Source organism: Maniola hyperantus, chromosome 17, assembly GCF_902806685.2.
Source record: "Maniola hyperantus chromosome 17, iAphHyp1.2, whole genome shotgun sequence".
NCBI lineage: Eukaryota > Metazoa > Arthropoda > Insecta > Lepidoptera > Nymphalidae > Maniola > Maniola hyperantus.
This window is the reverse complement of record NC_048552.1, coordinates 216,060-233,052: the sequence shown is the minus strand read 5'-3', so window position 1 is coordinate 233,052 and position 16,993 is coordinate 216,060. Positions and strand designations below refer to the sequence as shown.

Sequence of the window (16,993 nt, the reverse complement as noted above, 5' to 3'; positions counted from 1 at the left end):
TGTATGTCAAGAAAATCTATAGGTATGTCCCGTTGACCTAGAATCATGAAATTTGGTAGGTACAATACAACGCATGCCGGGCATTTCACAAACCAGTGATCTGCAAGTGGGGGCATTTATACCTACATAGATATTTTGGCTAGGGAATATTTACTTCGATCCAAAAAATATGTCTCAAATCTCTCAAATGCAAGAATTTTTTCTGTCACTGGCAGTTTTGGCTCTTAGGTATATATTTACTTTTTATTGCTTTAGTTTGGTGGTGTGGTGAACATGAAACCTCACATCACGATTGACAATGACATGTCATTACGTAGTAGTACATGCAAGTTCTTTGCTGAGTTCTCGTTAAGTTTGGAAAGTACGAAGAAATACAGACTGCTAAAATCAAAACTGTTTCGTGCTCAGATAAAAATCTGCAGCTTTTTACTCGGTTTTTACCCACAAATAAAATCGTATAAAACAATAAAGTTGTCAATTTGCAGGTAAAAGCTCTGACCGCTCGCTCGAAGCACCAATAGGAATGGAGTGCGTTTACATTTCAATGTGGAAACGATAGCAGCTGTTTCTCTTAGCGAACTAAACGGGAAATGTCTGAGAACAACGGACAATCCACGGCCGTTGATCGTAGTATTCTGCTCAAATCTTTGTCTAGATACTAATGTGATGTCCGCGACTTCGTTTGCGTGTATTTACGTTTTCAAAATCCCAGGGGAGCTCTTTGAATTTCCGGGATAAAAGTAGCCTATGTCACTCTCCAGGTTAATAACTATAGGTACCCATGCAAAAAGTCACGTCTATCCGTTGCTCCGATGCGATGTGATTGAAGGACAAACCAATAAACCAACAGACAAGCACACTTTCGCATTTTATAATAGGGGTAGTGATTCTTCCTTCCCCTTAATTTTGAGGAAGAGAGTCATGGCTCCCCTTTGATGCGATCTTTGCTACGATTTGCTTCCATTGCTCTATATTTCTTATTCCTGCCGCGTGGATCGCATCGCAGATAGATGTGTCGACCGTATTTTAAGGGTTCTAGGGTTTTTTAGGGTTTCTAGGGTTTTTAGCGTTTACTTGTGCTACCTGCCAAATTTTATAATTCTAAGTCAACCCTATAAGTGCCTATAGGTTTTGATTCCCCCAAATTGATAGAGACGACAGACAGACAGACAACAAAGTGATCCTATAAGGGTTCCATTTTTCCTTTTGAGGTACGGAACTCTAAAAAGTAACAGCATGGTACCCATCAAACAACTCAAAATCCAATTTCCAACTCTGGAAATGAAAGTTTTTCCGCTCTACTGTAAAGTTGCTAATTATGAGTTACGCGGTATGAAATAGGCAACGATAGGCAACGATAGGCCGTTATAACCTCGGTTCATAACTTCAAGACATAAGAGATGTTTCTAGGAGCCCTTCCACAGGGGGGGGGGGGGGGGGGGCACTCGTGTGCAAAACAAAGCGAGTCACGGGGCGAGCCAGGGTCAAGCGATGTTGTTACTTTTGTTTTCATCTGGCATTGACATTTTGCTCTCTAGCTGTGTCTCTAGGTAGGTAACTTGGTAGCTAGCATGACTAGAGTTAAATGTGTCACATAATTTGATCTTTTATCGTTTTGTATTTTATGTCTTTTTTCTTATACCTTTATTTGTATTTAAATTTATTATTAATCATCTAGTTAGTGTAAGTGGCACTGCCGTTCTAATAAGATATAAAATAAATAAAATAAAATAAAATAAGGTTCATACAGCTAAAAATAATTGTTTGTCTGTCTGTTATCTATGTAATTTTAAATAATAATAAAAAATATGGTATCTATGTGTTTGCGTACTTATAATAATTTTGAAACCTCCCTGGCGTAGTGACTTATAAGCTGAAGATCCCGGTTTGATTCCCGGCAGAGGCAGATATTTCGATTTATATATTTTCTCTGGTCTAGTCTGGTGTGTGCAAAGCCATGCTGTTAAGCGATTTTATTTATAAATTAATCCCCGCGGCTTCGTCTGCGTGGACAACACAAATTTTAAACCCGTATTTCACTCAGGGATTGAATTTTCAAAATCCTTTCTTAGCTGATGTCTACGTCATAATAGCTATCTACGTGCCTTTTATCTCGATCCGTCCAGTCGTCTGAGCTGTGCGTTGATAGACCAGTCAGTCAATCAGCTTTTCTCTTTTGTATCTTGATACATAAAAGGAAAAGGTAACTGACTGATTGACTGACTGATTGACTGACTGACTGACTGATCTATCAACTTACAGCTCAAATTACTGGATGGATCGGGCTGTTTGGCATGCAGATAGCTATTATGACGTAGTCATCCGCTAAGAAAGGATTTTTGAAAATTCAACCCCTATGGGGGTGAAATGGGGGTTTGAAATTTGTATAGTCCACTCAGACGAGGTCGCGAGCATAAGCTAATAATATATAAATGAAAACTTGAAGTGATGTTATGCTAATTAAATTGCTTTGTCATTGTCAAGTTCGGTAACTCAAAGAAAACATCTCCCAAGCGAAAGTGTACTAAAGTTATTTTCAACTCAATCTCTAACAACCTGAGAATACTAACTTAGATGGGCTCTTAGTTAGTTAGTACATCATTTGTATAGGACGGCGAGCGAACTTGGGATCGAAACAATATTTATGTGACGTCGAAACATTTAACTTTATATCAATACTAGCTGATGCCAGCGACTTCGTCCGCGTGGGATTAGGTTTTTTAAAATCCCGTGGGAATTCTTTGATTTTCCAGGTAAAAAAATTAGCTTTCAAAAATTTATAGCCAGTGTCTCTCCGTATTACATACAAGGATTTTAAGGATACCTTTATACATGCAGTACCCGTAGTACAAGATTTTACGTCTCACTAAACGAAACCAAATTCGAGAGTCGAAATACTTCCGCGTTACAGTAAAATGGACCTAAACAGCTTTGAATTGAAGTCAAATATTCAATGCCACTGATTTTAATTTCGCAATGTTTCCGCTTGGAGCGCTGGCTGTAGAAGTGTAGACAAACTTGAGCTTTAAAACAAGGCATTTAAGATCCAGTTTACTGTAACGGGGAAGTATTTCGACTCTCGAATTTGGTTTGGTTTGGGGAGACGTAAAATCTTGTACTACGGGTACAGGTATTTAGAAGTTATGATGGAATAGAGAAACTCACATTACACATAGTAACACTTTAAAAATTCCTTTTTTTGGCAGTCGTGTAACAAAATAGTAGTGGAAGAAATTCATGGTTGTAATTTCCGAAGGTTTTCACAGTGTTGCTTACATCCATTTTCCATCTAATCCCTTTTCCAATCTAATCAATCAATAATCCAATAAAACGGAGTTTTAATATTCTTTTTTAATCTGAATGTGTATCTTTTTAACCGATTTCCAAAAAGAAGGGGGTTCTCAATTCGAACCATTTTTTTTATGTATGTTCACCGATTTTTTCGAGGTTTCTGGACCGATTTGCAATTTTTTTTTTAAATTTTAGTTCATTATTTGGCAGGGCAGTCATATTTTTTTATTTATGTTTATTACGACTTGTTTGTTTCAGACATCAATTCTGTGGCAACATTAATCATCGTTATGTTAGAACATGTGATTACTATGAAACAATAATCATGTAAATCAACAAATAACATGAACACCGAAGACAAAAGAGAAACGAGACGAAACTTCATCCTTTCTTCCCAACACAAAACACAATATTTTATCCAAACAACAAATTCCAAGCGACTCCAAATAAAATTTATGCATCCATCTTGTATCATCGCGGCCTTTGAGAGACTTCGGCATCCCCCCCCCCCACCCCCCCTTCCGCGCCAAATCAAATCTCACCGTGAATATCAAGTGGAAAATACAAGTGCACAAGCAAATACAATCTCTATCACACCTGCATACGTAACATTTTCGTATGTGCTAAAAAGCGTTATGTGGTCAATGAAATTGCTGTATTTTTCATCTCACTGTATGTACAAAGACGCACGCTTTTGTCAGCGTTTTTTTGCCATTTATAAAAGTACGGTTTTTGTGCGTGTTCGTTTCATGATCCATGTCAAACCTTTAGGTGCTTTAGGTACCTTTGTTTTGTGTTCCTGGAATCATAGGGGTCCCCATTCAAAAGAAAACCGATGTCAATGGGACGCCATATGAATGTGGCGTTTCATGTTAAAGAACTTTGCTATGGGTATATTTTTTTAATAGAAGCCTTACTTAAAAGGAAAATTAAATTACACGTAGGTATGTCCCAAAACACGATATTTTGGGAACATTATTTGTACCAGGAATTATCAAAGGGAGGATTTTCTATTGGCTATTGAAGATCAAAGTGCACTCCTTTACTCTCCAAAATGTGGACCAAAATTAAAATAATAACGTCCTTCTAACCCGGCCTCGCTGGCGAACATCAACGGATACTAGGCATCTACGTGCGGCAACTCAGATGCAATACGCACTCTCTATTCCCTCACTCTCATCTGATGGGATGACAATCCGACATGATCGGAAAGAGACCAGGCGCAAGGCTGACAATTTTACGTTATTCTTTGCCGCATCAGGGCTCTATTACATTATAGCTGTTCTGTTTCCAAGGCAGTGCGTAAATAAATAAATTAACCTTTTACAAGTACTTTTGAATCGTCAAATGCATCTACCACTGGTTCGGAATGCCTTTCCTAGTGAGAAGAACCAGAAACTCAGCGGTTGCTCTTTTCATGCCAAGTATAAAAAGGTATTTGCAATCCGGCGCATTGCTGGAAAGAGCTGCAGGTCAAATCCACGCTCTTTTACCATTTAGATAATCTTCGATTGTGTAATAATATGCTTTTTTCAGGAGCATACTTTTAATAGATTTTTTCAACTTGTGTAACAACAGGCAAGTCCAAAATAGATTGCGGAATTTTGTTATAAAAGGTATTTGTTATGTTTTGATGCCCCGATATGATGAAGTAAACGTGTCTTCTCCAACATCTTTAGGCAATGTCACTTGTCAGTGGTCTTTTGATCTCCATACTACCCAGCTTCCATTTAGCTTGTAATAAGCTCGTCCCTTTCTACAGTGGCTTATTGCTGCGCTGGATACTGATGACATTATCTCCCCCCCCCCCCCTAATGTCATAATGTCCAGACCAGGGCACGCTAACAGTCCGTGTATTCTACTAACTGACAGTAAACAGTAGAGTTACCAGCAGTGTTTGATCCAGGCTAATTAGCGCACCACGCCTCACGGCTCTCAATACAGCTCAGCATCCATTTAGCTTGTAATAAGCTCATCCCTTTGTACTGCGGCTCGTTGTAGCTGCTTATTGTTTCGACTACATACTGATGAGAGATGACATTGTAAACGGAAGCTTTTACAGAGGTTATATTCGGTAAATAAAACAAGTTTTAACCAGTACCCTTATTATAAATGCGAAAGTGTGTTTGTTAGTTTGTTAGTTGGTTTGTCCTTCAATCACGTCGCAACGGTGCAACGGATTGACGTGATCTTTTGCATGGATGAAGACCTGGAGAGTGACATAGGCTACTTTTTATCCCGGAAAATCAAAGAGTTCCCACGGGATTTTTAAAAATCTAGTTCCACGCGGACGCGCTGTGTGTAAGTCTTGTAAGTGGGAGGTCCCGGGTTAGATTCCCGGTAGAGATTATGAATCGTATAATTTATAAATTTTTAGTCTAGTCTGGTGGGAGGCTTCGGCCGTGGCTAGTTACCACCCTACCGGCAAAGCCGTGCCGCCAAGCGATTTAGCGGTAGAAACCAAAGAGATATGGGTTTAATAAAAACTGCCATACTCTTACCAGGTTAGCCCGCTTCCATCTTAGATTGCATCATCACTTACCACCAGATGAAATTGCAGTCAAGGGCTAGCTTGCATCTGAATAATAATAAAAAAGTACAAACTTTTTTTACCTAGGTAGGTACTACTATTTATTACAGTTTTAATTTCCTAATGCTCTTTGGTAGGTACTTATGCTTAGTTATTGTAGTTTATTGCAATTTGTACAGCATTAATATGAAGACTGATGCTTAAGCTAAGCTAATGCTATGCTTGTGGTTCAAGTGAGCAGTCCCTTTCCCCATTCTTTGAACCTATAGGTTCAAAGAATGGGGAAAGGACTGGGAAAGGCAAACGATGAAATCATACACATATAATTATTAGTGTATGATTTCATCGTTTGCCTCTCATGTTTCCCTGATCCCTTTAACATTTTCCTCTAACAAAAAAAAGGTTATAGAATTGATAGGCTCGTCAATAAAATTGTAATTCCGCTCACGTGGGCGCGTATCGACCTCCAAAATTTTTACTTTGTATACATGGGCGCGCCCCGACCGTCTGTCCCCCACATGATTCATACAGGATCGGAGCATATAAATAACTGCAGCCCACTTCCATACAATGTACACGGAAAAACGTAACCGTGGAATATCATCACCATCATCATCATCATGATCAACCCATTGCCGGCACACTACAGAGCACGGGTCCCCTCTCAAAGTGAGACGGGTTTTGGCCATAGTCTACCACGCTGGCCATGTGCAGATTGGTATACTTCACACACCTTTGATAACATTATGAGAACTCTCCGGCATGCAGGTTTCCTCACGATGTTTTCCTTCACCCTTAAAGCAAGTGATATTTAATTACTTAAAACTCACAGAATTCCGAAAAGTTAGAGGTGCGTGCCTAGGATCGAACCCCCGACCTCCGATTAAAAGGCTGACATCCTAGTTCAGTGCGATAGCGTTCCCGTACGGTGTTGCGTAGAAACGAATAAGGGTTTAATTAAACTTCCATACCCTTTCCAAGTTAACTGTGGGGGCTAACAGCTGATAATCGAATAATACTTATAAAAAATAACAGACCATTTTGATAAAGTACTTACTAGTGGAAAAACGAGACCGTACAATATTGCGCGCTGAGAGAGTTATTTCGGAAATAAAATGCGATACCTACGAAAGTTTTGTGCGAGCGTTTGGAAAAATACGTGGCATCTATTGTGTATGGGATGGGGATGGGCGCGAGTGAGTGACTGGTCCATCAACGCAGACTCCGAACTACGTAGGTGAGGTATTCCGAACATCGGAAACTCTTTGTCGTTGACATCTATTCTAGAGGATTTAGTACGGTTCATGAAATACAGCCCGCTGACAGACGGACGGACAGCGGAGGCTTAGTATAATAGGGGACGGAATCCTAACATTACCTCATTTTTTTTTCGATTTGTTGACTAGCGCTTGGCTGCGTTCAGACCCAGACGTGATGTTGCAGCCAGATGGAACGCGCGTGCCTAGAAGATGCCTATTCACTCTAGACTTGAAAAATATTTAAGTATATCGTAAATCATCTGGTTTTTGGATAGATATCCAAAAACTAGGTGATTTACGGTAATTCTAAAATAGAGTCCGCTTCCAAATTGTCCAATCTCGCGTAGGTAACAATCAAAAATCTAGATTCGTGCAGTTCCCAAACTGCATTTCTGTCGCCATTTTTCACGGCAGGCGGATATAAATCATCCCAGGCGCCATATTTCACGTGCCGCCTCCGCGGGCGGCGCCGAGCTGCGACACTGTTCAATTGCGGTAAAGATGGGCGTTATTGGCTATTTATGGCAACGGTTAATCAACAGTTACTTAATTTCAATACCGATATTGATAACCGTTGCCGAATATCGGTATCAGAGTTGTGTTTCAACTTATTTAATATGCGCAACGCGCAGCGGTTTCCGTAGTAGTAACTAAGCTAGCTGCCGTATCAATACCGTCTGTATAGCTAGCGCGCGCATATTCACTAAAATAAAACCAATTTTACTTTCATGAATATCGTGAAGTAATCACAACCTTAAGTTCATAGCAGCAAAGTTTAATTTGATCATTGACATAGGTCAAACTATAGTGGACGCCTGCACGAATAGTTTGCCACAGTCCAGTTAACCAAAAACATTTCATGAAGATTGATAAACCAAAGAGGACCTTATCTCTATTACTCTAAGGCTAACTGTATTTGGATTGATAGATCAAAGTGTAATGGACAAGTACTTGTACAGTTAAGCCTTAGCGTAATAGAGATAAGGTCGGCTTTGGTTTACCAAGTTCTTAGTTACTAAGCCGGTAGCCAATAACCGCTCCTTCTCAGCTTTCAGTGAAAGAAAGAAAGAGAAGGCATAATTATTGCGTTTCTAGTTACCAAAAAACCAAACAATGCATTGTCAGTTGCCAGTTGGCAGTGTTGCGTTGTCAGGTGGTTCGTCATAGATGATAACTGAAAACCGTTGCTAGCTACGACAATAACGCTACGGTACGCTATAGGCACGGCAGCGGTTTTCAGTTAAGTTAAGCTATAGCGGACACATGTCAAAGATTCAAAGATTCAAAGATTCAAAGATTCTTTATTTGCGGAAACATTTTACAACGAGATGTTATTACATAAAATTGTCCAGTAGAAATGTTTCGCCTTAAATATTAGGCATGCAAAACAATTAGTAAACCTAGTAAAACAATAACTATAAGTAATTTGACACACGTTGTCTTTGTCTATGTTAAAATTCAAAATTTAAAAATGTCTAAGTTGAAAAAAATTCGTTAATGTTATATAATGTCTTGTCTATTAAAAAATCATGCAATTTATTCTTAAATTTATTTATATTATTACATTTCCTTATCTCCCCTGGTATCTTATTATATATCTTTACCGCCATGACACAAACACTTTTGTTAAGGAATGAGGTTTTGTGAGTGGGAAACCGAAATCTGTCTTTACAGCGTTCTCGGTTAATTCGAACAAACAAATTTTCGTTATTTCTTAAAAATAGAGCTAGTTCGAATATATATAGCGATGATACAGTGAGAACATTGAGTTTTTTAAAGTAAGGCTTGCAACTATCCCTTTTTTTTATCTTACATATCTAAATTGTCATTGTCTAAATTGCGGTCACTCTTTGATTCCCATTACTGATATTTTATAACTGCGAAGGACCGTAAAAGTTGTGGTGGGCCCAGTACGGTGGACTTATGTTACAACCAGGATGAAGGACCCATTAGGTACAATTCCGTCGCTATATATCCAAAAGTTTAATACACAAAATGGGGTATCATATAAAAGCGCTTTTCTTGTATCTTCTTTCTAAAACAGATTTTTTACGCATTAATGGTTTTTGATTTAATCGTGCAAAAGTCCAAAATTTGCGACTGTAGAAGGTACCGTCAGTGCGCGAGTCTGACTCGCACTTGGCCGGTTTATAAAAGCTGAAAGTTTCAATGCATATTGTCCTCAACACAGGGAGGACCGATCAGCGACTATGAAGTTTGGATCATGGTGGCTTTGGGAGATTACAGGTAACAAAAATGTATGAAATTTCTTACGTCAAAATCACGTCTGACGTCACGCATTGCCAGACACTTACACCCGTATTCACAATCATTACTATGAAATGAAAAGTGTGCTCGAACATAATATAGTGAGGATTCCACCAATCAGATTATCGAAAATTGACGTGACAAAATAATCTGATTGGTGGAACCAGACACTGTGCGTTCAGGTGGTTCAAGCACACTGTGAGACCTCATAGTAATGATTGTGAACACAGGGGTTAGTATCGTGGCAACCAACCCCCCCGCCCCACCCTGGTGTTTTCCTTCACCGTTAAAGCTAGTGATATTTAATTACTTTAAACGCACATAACCCCGAAAAGTTAGAGGTGCGTGCCTGGGATCGAACCCCCGACCTCCGATTAGGATGGTACCTACCTACAATGGGACCCATTTTGCATAAAAGGCTATGGCATTGACTTTATGTTAACACAGCTGTCGGTTCAGTAATTAATCTTACGTAAATAACTGTATCGGCAGAATCCTACTGAGTAGGTATAAAGAGACCGTTTCACTGACCTCGCGCCCTTCAGACAACCTTGCTACAACTTCTGTACGTCTCAAACAAGTCCAGCTATTTGGTGTACAAGCCTCTTCGTTCCAGCGCTTCATCAAACAACTCTATAAGGATTTATGTAAACATGTTCTCGCTAGCTAAACTGATAAGAAAGTTACTGAATCAAATTAAATAGATTAAATTTATTATCGTATATAAGGCATATCATTGCAATCTTTTTCTAAGAAGTACCTATTCAAATTAAGTTTTTCTTATTGAATCAAAAACTGTTTCTGCAAATAAATAAAAGACAAACAAATGATTGTAGAAGTAGGAAACTTGTCTGCCAATCTGCACATGGCCACCGTGGCATGGCCCAAACCTCCGACTCTGACAGGAGGCCGGCGGAGTGATTACGCAAAACGTAGCAGTAGCGACAGCATCGCGACAACGCAAAACGTAGCAGTAGCGACAGCATCGCGACAGCAGTAGCAACGCGACAGTTCATTTGCTGTCTCTCTTCTTCTTGTTAGTTTGCTTTGTGGCTGGCTTTTCCTGCAAGCTTAGCAGTGGGAGGGCATGGTGCATATCGCATTCTGCATGTTGCAATAATCATACAGATTTGATCTGTTTCAGCGGATTATAGCCAATTAAACTTTTGATTTCTTCCTCAAAGTTTCGCTGTACAACGTCTTTGGTTTCTTGTAAATCATGGGGCCCGCAAAGTAACGCTTGCTTATATACAAGCAACGACGTCTAGGATTGGTCAGGTGGTTCGGAAAAACAATCTACTGAGAAGAGTAACGTTTCCCCTTTATTCAACGTAATCGAAGTCACGGCTACGAACTAGCTGAGCGTTGAGTTTGAATTCATTATTAGTAACTAATGTGCGTAATCGCGAGATCATTGAACCGGCAAAGGCAATATGCTCCGATGGAGACTATATAGCTAGTTGAGCGGGCTGTGACGTCACACGGCAATTATACTCCTCCAATAGCTCCATAAAGCTCACTTATCGACTACTAATCGATGTAAAAGAGAACATAAAAACGACAATAAGAACTTAACAAGGTGATATTAAATATTTAACCTTCAAAGTGCACATACACGTAGGATCTCTGAAAATAATGTCAAAAAAAATCAAAAATGATTTATCGTGCAAAATGACGAAAAAATATCCAAGTACGGATACCCTCGGTGCGCGAGTCTGAGTTTTTCATAATGTTCTCAAAAAAAGTGGAGTCTGTGGCCAGTGTGGTGAATATGACCTAAACCGTTGTCATTGTGAGAGGAGACCCGTGCTCAGCTGTAATGGGCCAGTGATGGCTTAAGATGGTGATGGTGATTTTCATACTATAGGACTATAGGTACAAGTTAGTTCTTGACAGCTATCTCACCTGACAGTAGGTGATGATGCAGCCTAAGATGGGAGCCAGCTAACTTGGAAGCTATGGCAGTGTCCTGATGGGTGTCTGGTCTCTACGCAACATCGCTAAATCGCTTGGCGGCACGGCCTTGTTGGTACGACAGTAACTAGCTACAGACGAAGCCTCCCAGTTCCCACCAGACCAGACCAGACCAGAGCCAAAATAGAAATTATAAATTCCCAAATTTGCACCTGCCGGGAATCGATCCCGACCCGGGTCCTCTAAGACCACAGAGTACACCACTGCACCAGGGACATCGTCCAATTTTGGTCAAAAAGCAGATCATCCAGGTCCTAGGGGCTAGGGCTAGGCTGAAAGGGCGTCGTTTAACAAAAGCAAACATTAAGTGCCCGATGTCCCCGTTATGGGGATATGGCTAACGGGGACAACGGGACTACATGCCACATGCAACAAATTCCGACCCTCGTTTAATCCGCCCCCGCCTGTTCGGAATATCCCCTACATGCATAGATTTTCAGATTTCATGGCTGCAATGGCTAAAATTTCACATATCGCTACTCGTTCCTCTAAAATAATAGGATTAACGCCCGTAAATATCTGTTAGTCGGCGGGAGGAAAAAATAAAGCAAATTCTACGCTACGATAGCGTGGGGATTACGTTTATTTACAACTAGCTGCAGCCCGCGACTTCGCCCCCGTGGATTTAGGTTTTTAAAAATCCCGTGGGAACTCTTTAATTTTTCGGGATAAAAGTAGCATATGTCACTCTCCAGATCTTTATCTACACCCATGCAAAAAATCATTGTGTGACATTTAATTTCTTAAAACGCACATGACTCCGAAAAGTTAGAGGCGCATGCCCGGGATCGATCCCCCTACCTCCGATTAGAAGGCGGACGTCCTAACCACTAGACAATAAATTGAAAATCCAAGATGGCGCATTTCAGAATGATTGCCATGCAAATTTTAAAAAAAGTACAGTGTTAAATTTTGTACGATGATGGTACGGAACCCTTTGTATGCTTCCTAAGTCCGACTCGCACTTGACCGGTTTTTTAGAAACATTTATTTAGAGAGGCATGCTTTGTAATAAAACGTGATTAAAATCTAATTGGGCGCTTGCCAGGAGCCCAAGAGGCCGGCTTTTTACTAATAACACTAACGTGCTCATATTAAAACTGCTTTATACTTTGTAAACCAAGCACTAGGGATGTAGGTACTAATTTACTTAGGTTTTAATAAAAACTAGATTCTCTTCAGATTTAATAAAAACTAGATCATGCTTACGTACTTCACCCGCGTGGATTATGTATTTTAAAGATCTCAAGGGAACTCTTCGATTTTCCAAGATAAAAACTAGCACGTGTTCCCATGCAAACTATGCGAGAGTGTGTTTGGTTGTTAGTTTGTTCTTCAATCATGTTATTCTTCAATTACAACGGAGCAATGGATTGAGGTAATTTTTTGCATTGTATTTCTTCTTCTTCTTCTTCTTAATGATTAGAGTTTTATTCATCAATTAAAGGCAAAAAAAGGACTGGTATAAAAAGAATTTCCTAGAAATGGTAAATTTCCTGAAAGTAAATCGAGTTGAAGAGAGAGAATCATCTAAGCCACTGGTTCAATACGAGCTTGAAGTCGCTGCTCAGTTCGCAGCCTCCGATAGGAAGTGGCACTACGCGAGGAATGTTCAACCATTTCATATAGAAACTTCAATTTGTTTTCAAGTGCCTCTGCCTGCCTCTGCCTCTTCAGCAGGGACGTGCGATGAACATACTATAATGCGTGAAATTTAACATATTACGCGCCATTTTGCACGGTAAATCAAAAATTATTATACATAAAAATAAATAAAAGTCTGTTTTATAATGTACAGGTAAAGGCCCTTTCATTTATGATACCCCACTTGGTATATCAATCTTGCTTTAAAAGTTGAAAATACTAATTAATTATTTATTCATGAGTACATTTTAATATTTTTTTGTGATGTAACCACAAACTAAAGATTTTCGGATTTTTCCCTTGACGTCCTACCTACCAGACAAACATCTAAGTCTAACGGGAACTAGAGGTTTCTTAACAGACGCGACAGACAGATAGAAAACGAAATTATCTTATAAGGGTTTCTTTTTTTTCCTTTTGAGGTACGTACCTACTACAAACCATTAGCACGGAGGGTCGGGAGTTCGATCCTCCGAGCTGATCCTCGATATAAATTTCATCAATAATATAAATAAATCAACTCGTAGACGTATCATGCAAAATATTGAATGAACTGTTTCCTTCCTGATTTTTATTTGTTTGAGCACGAGAAAGTATACGCGTATAGTCAAGCTGCGAAAGGCGTTCCATTTTGTTCCAATATATTTTATCAGTCGTCAACGGGGGATGAAAGAATGGCATTAAGCGGCCCTTTGTCGAATTTCCTGCAGCCTCCAGGAAACATGTTGGATAAAAGAAACAATATATCAAAATGTCCTTAGCCCCATACAAATTTATTATTGCTTGAGATGAAAATGGGCGTGCTTTTGACGGCTGGAAACTGCGAAGGATATTGGCAGTGAAGTTTGTTATATTTACCACGACTTATGGTACGATTACACCTACCGAGTAGTGAAGCGAGACAGTAAAATGTCACTCGGCCGAGACAGTGCTGTGGCTGAGAAGTTGTGGCGAAATTGCACTCGTTAAAGTGTTTGTACCAACCGAGTACTCGGCCGAGGACACTGACTCGCCAGTCGCCACTGTACTCGATAGGTGTAATCGTACCAATAACATACAACACAATATGTCACTGATGAACTAAGAGTCAGCGCGTGCCAGACCTTCCTTATTTTATAAAAGCTGAAAGTTTCCCTGCGTATTGTCCCCAACACTGGGAGTAACGTTTGTTTGGATCATGATGGCTTTGAGAGAAAAGAGGTAATAAAGGTGCAAAATAATAAGTCTAATCAGTACCCTTATTATAAATGCGAAAGTGTGTTTGTTTGTTGGTTCGTCCTTCAATCACGTGGCAACGGAGCAACGGATTGACGTGATTTTTGGCATGGGTATAGATAAAGACCTGAAGAGTGACATAGGCTACTTTTTATCCCGGAAAATTAAAGAGTTCCCACGGGATTTTAAAAAATCTAATTCCACGCTGACGAAGTCGCCATCAGCTAGTTTTTTATATTTATTTCGGAATAGTAGTAGAAATCACGTCATGCAATGCATTTTTTGGAAAGCAGTTCGAGCATTCAACTCAATATTGTTGTATCTAGAATGTAGATAATAATCACAATCTCAGTACTTACTTCTTAATAGGGGTTAAATACTAGTCACACATTGCACGTGAGTCGCAACTCGCATCCGAACACATTGCAAGTGAGTCGCAACTCGCATCCGAACACATTGCAAGTGAGTCGCAACTCGCATCCGAACACATTGCAAGTGAGTCGCAACTCGCATCCGAACACATTGCAACTAGCAAGCCATTAGCATAAGCTCTTTGCTTGAGTCCTCGTTACAATGTGTCACGTCACTTACTAAGTATCTCGTTCGCAATTTGTTTGCTGCATAACTAATTTTGCTATTGTAGAAGTTCTATTCAATTGTATTATTTTTTTGTAGTGCTTTCAAGCCAGTCTTTACAGACTTAATAATGCCATCCAGTAGCGACACATTACAGTAATAATGCCATCCAGTAGCGACACATTACAGTAATTATTGTTACAGTATCTTTTTAAGTTTTGTAATGAAAGTATAGTCCGCGACATATCGAGATGGCAATCGGGGTATGAGGCGGGGTGACATCCCGCACACCCGCACGTCACCCGCGCCCGCCTGCACCAGGCTAGCGCGAGGGCTGTGCGGGTGTGCGGGTGTGCGGGTGTGCGGGTGTGCGGGTGTGCGGGCCGTGACCTGTCGCGTACCTATACTATACCTACTTGTATATCCGACATGTCAGAGAATAGAAATGGAACAAAATAACATTCATGGTACATTATGTTATTTTGAAAATGGCGAAGTGTTCTCAATTTTTGGGCATATTCCTGATACAAAAATAATTGGAAGGTCCAGCATCCAGTAAAATGTAAATTGAAGCTGTAATGTTGTGCGAACAGCTCTTTTTATATTATGTGCACTGATGTATCACTGCACGTCTATATAACAACCATCTGATGCTCCTTTAATACTTCTACCTCAATTATTTTGTAGTCTTAAAGGTGCGTTACCATTGAAGCGAAACGGAGCGAAGACGTTCAATAGTCCGATCAAGTTGATAGATGACTTATATTTATCACGTCATCTCTTAATAATCTGACTGACCGAAAACTCATCTCCGGTTCGCGCCGCTTGAGTAGAAACCCATCCTAAAGTTACTCTAAAAAGTACAAAATTTTGCCTGTACCTAATCGCTTTAAGATTAAATTAAAGCAATTAAATCCAATCACCCTAATAATTAATAAGCTCACATTAGCATAATTTTTAATGACTGTCCCCAAAAAGATTTATAAAAGGCTTGGTAATGTAGGAACGAGCAGGTAGGTATACAATAAAATTAATATTTGTTTTGTACGAGGGGAGGAACGAAATCCTCATTTGATTGTTCCCGGAAGTAAAGTTAAAGCCAAATAAAGCCGAGATCCGTTCTTGGCCGTTCTGATTTATTCGCCATTTTTTCGATTCACATAACTTCTCGGACCATTCAACTCAATACGGCTCTTGAAAACAATGTCGGAGGCCGGACCAATTTTTGGGAATTAAAAAGCCTTCGAAAGCCAAACGAAATTCGTATTTATACAACTGACATAAGTCTTAATTTCCGATTTATGATGAAAAGGTCACCATCAGCTCCGAAATCGTAATCTATAATTATTTTTAAAATGTAAATATCGTTTTTAATAATAACCCCATTGCATAACATAACAATATAATCCTGTCTGTTTCAACTGTCATATTGTAATTAAGTGTTACAGTAATTAATGTTATTCCGTAATTAATATTCTTTATTAAGTAGGTACTTATCATGCACTTTGCCAAGATTTTTCCAATTATAATTACTCAAACATAATTATATAAGTCAAATCAAGTGCTTACGCTTTGAAACGAAGTGCTGCAATTTCACGACCAAGAAAAAGTACTTTTCCAAAGTTCCAGCAAATCACGTCACGTGTCACTTCACTGAGCGTTATCAGATATCGGAACTTGCACCAAATTCGCTCACCAAGTTACTATTTACTTCAATTTTAGTTTTTTTTACTAAGACCTTTTTATATTTTTTTGTTTCATTGGTTTGAGGTTATTACATTGCACGTCACTCAATCGTTTCACAATTCACAACAAAACTCAGATCACAGGTTCGATGGGATTCGGCACGTCGTCGAATGGCGCCCAACGTGGGGCTCGCGCGCGTCACACACGTCCGCCGCGCTCGGCAGTCGGCTCCCAACTGCTGGCTGCGCACGCCTGGACCCGGGCAACCCCACCCCTCGACACCCACTGCAATTCGGCTCACAAAAAAATCACATCAGAACGAAACCTTTCCCTGTCACTGAGCTTCAATGATCACCCCGTAAGTCTTAAGTCTCAGATATTAGTTAACGCCAGCGCGGCCCTAATGAGGCCGTTCGGCTGAGTTATGCGCGGCTCGTGTGGCGCGCCCGGCCGAACTCTAATTTATAACGTTTTTGAATCGAATGCTTATGTAAATTCAGCCGCTGAGAAGGTAGAGCGGAGGAATTTCGCATCCCGACACACTCCAACA

The 16,993-nt window shown here is 39.8% G+C and overlaps 1 protein-coding gene across 2 annotated transcripts in view; it reads right to left on the bottom strand.

Moving 5' to 3' along the window:
* LOC117990194 (zwei Ig domain protein zig-8-like) overlaps nt 1-16,666 on the bottom strand; it is a 249,452-nt gene extending 232,786 nt beyond the window's left edge. For both annotated transcript variants that reach the window (XM_069504358.1, XM_069504359.1), the window contains exon 1: nt 16,327-16,666. The gene's annotated coding sequence lies outside the window, so the exon portion shown is untranslated. The remainder of the gene's footprint in view (nt 1-16,326) is intronic.
* Nucleotides 16,667-16,993: the final 327 nt, after the last annotated feature.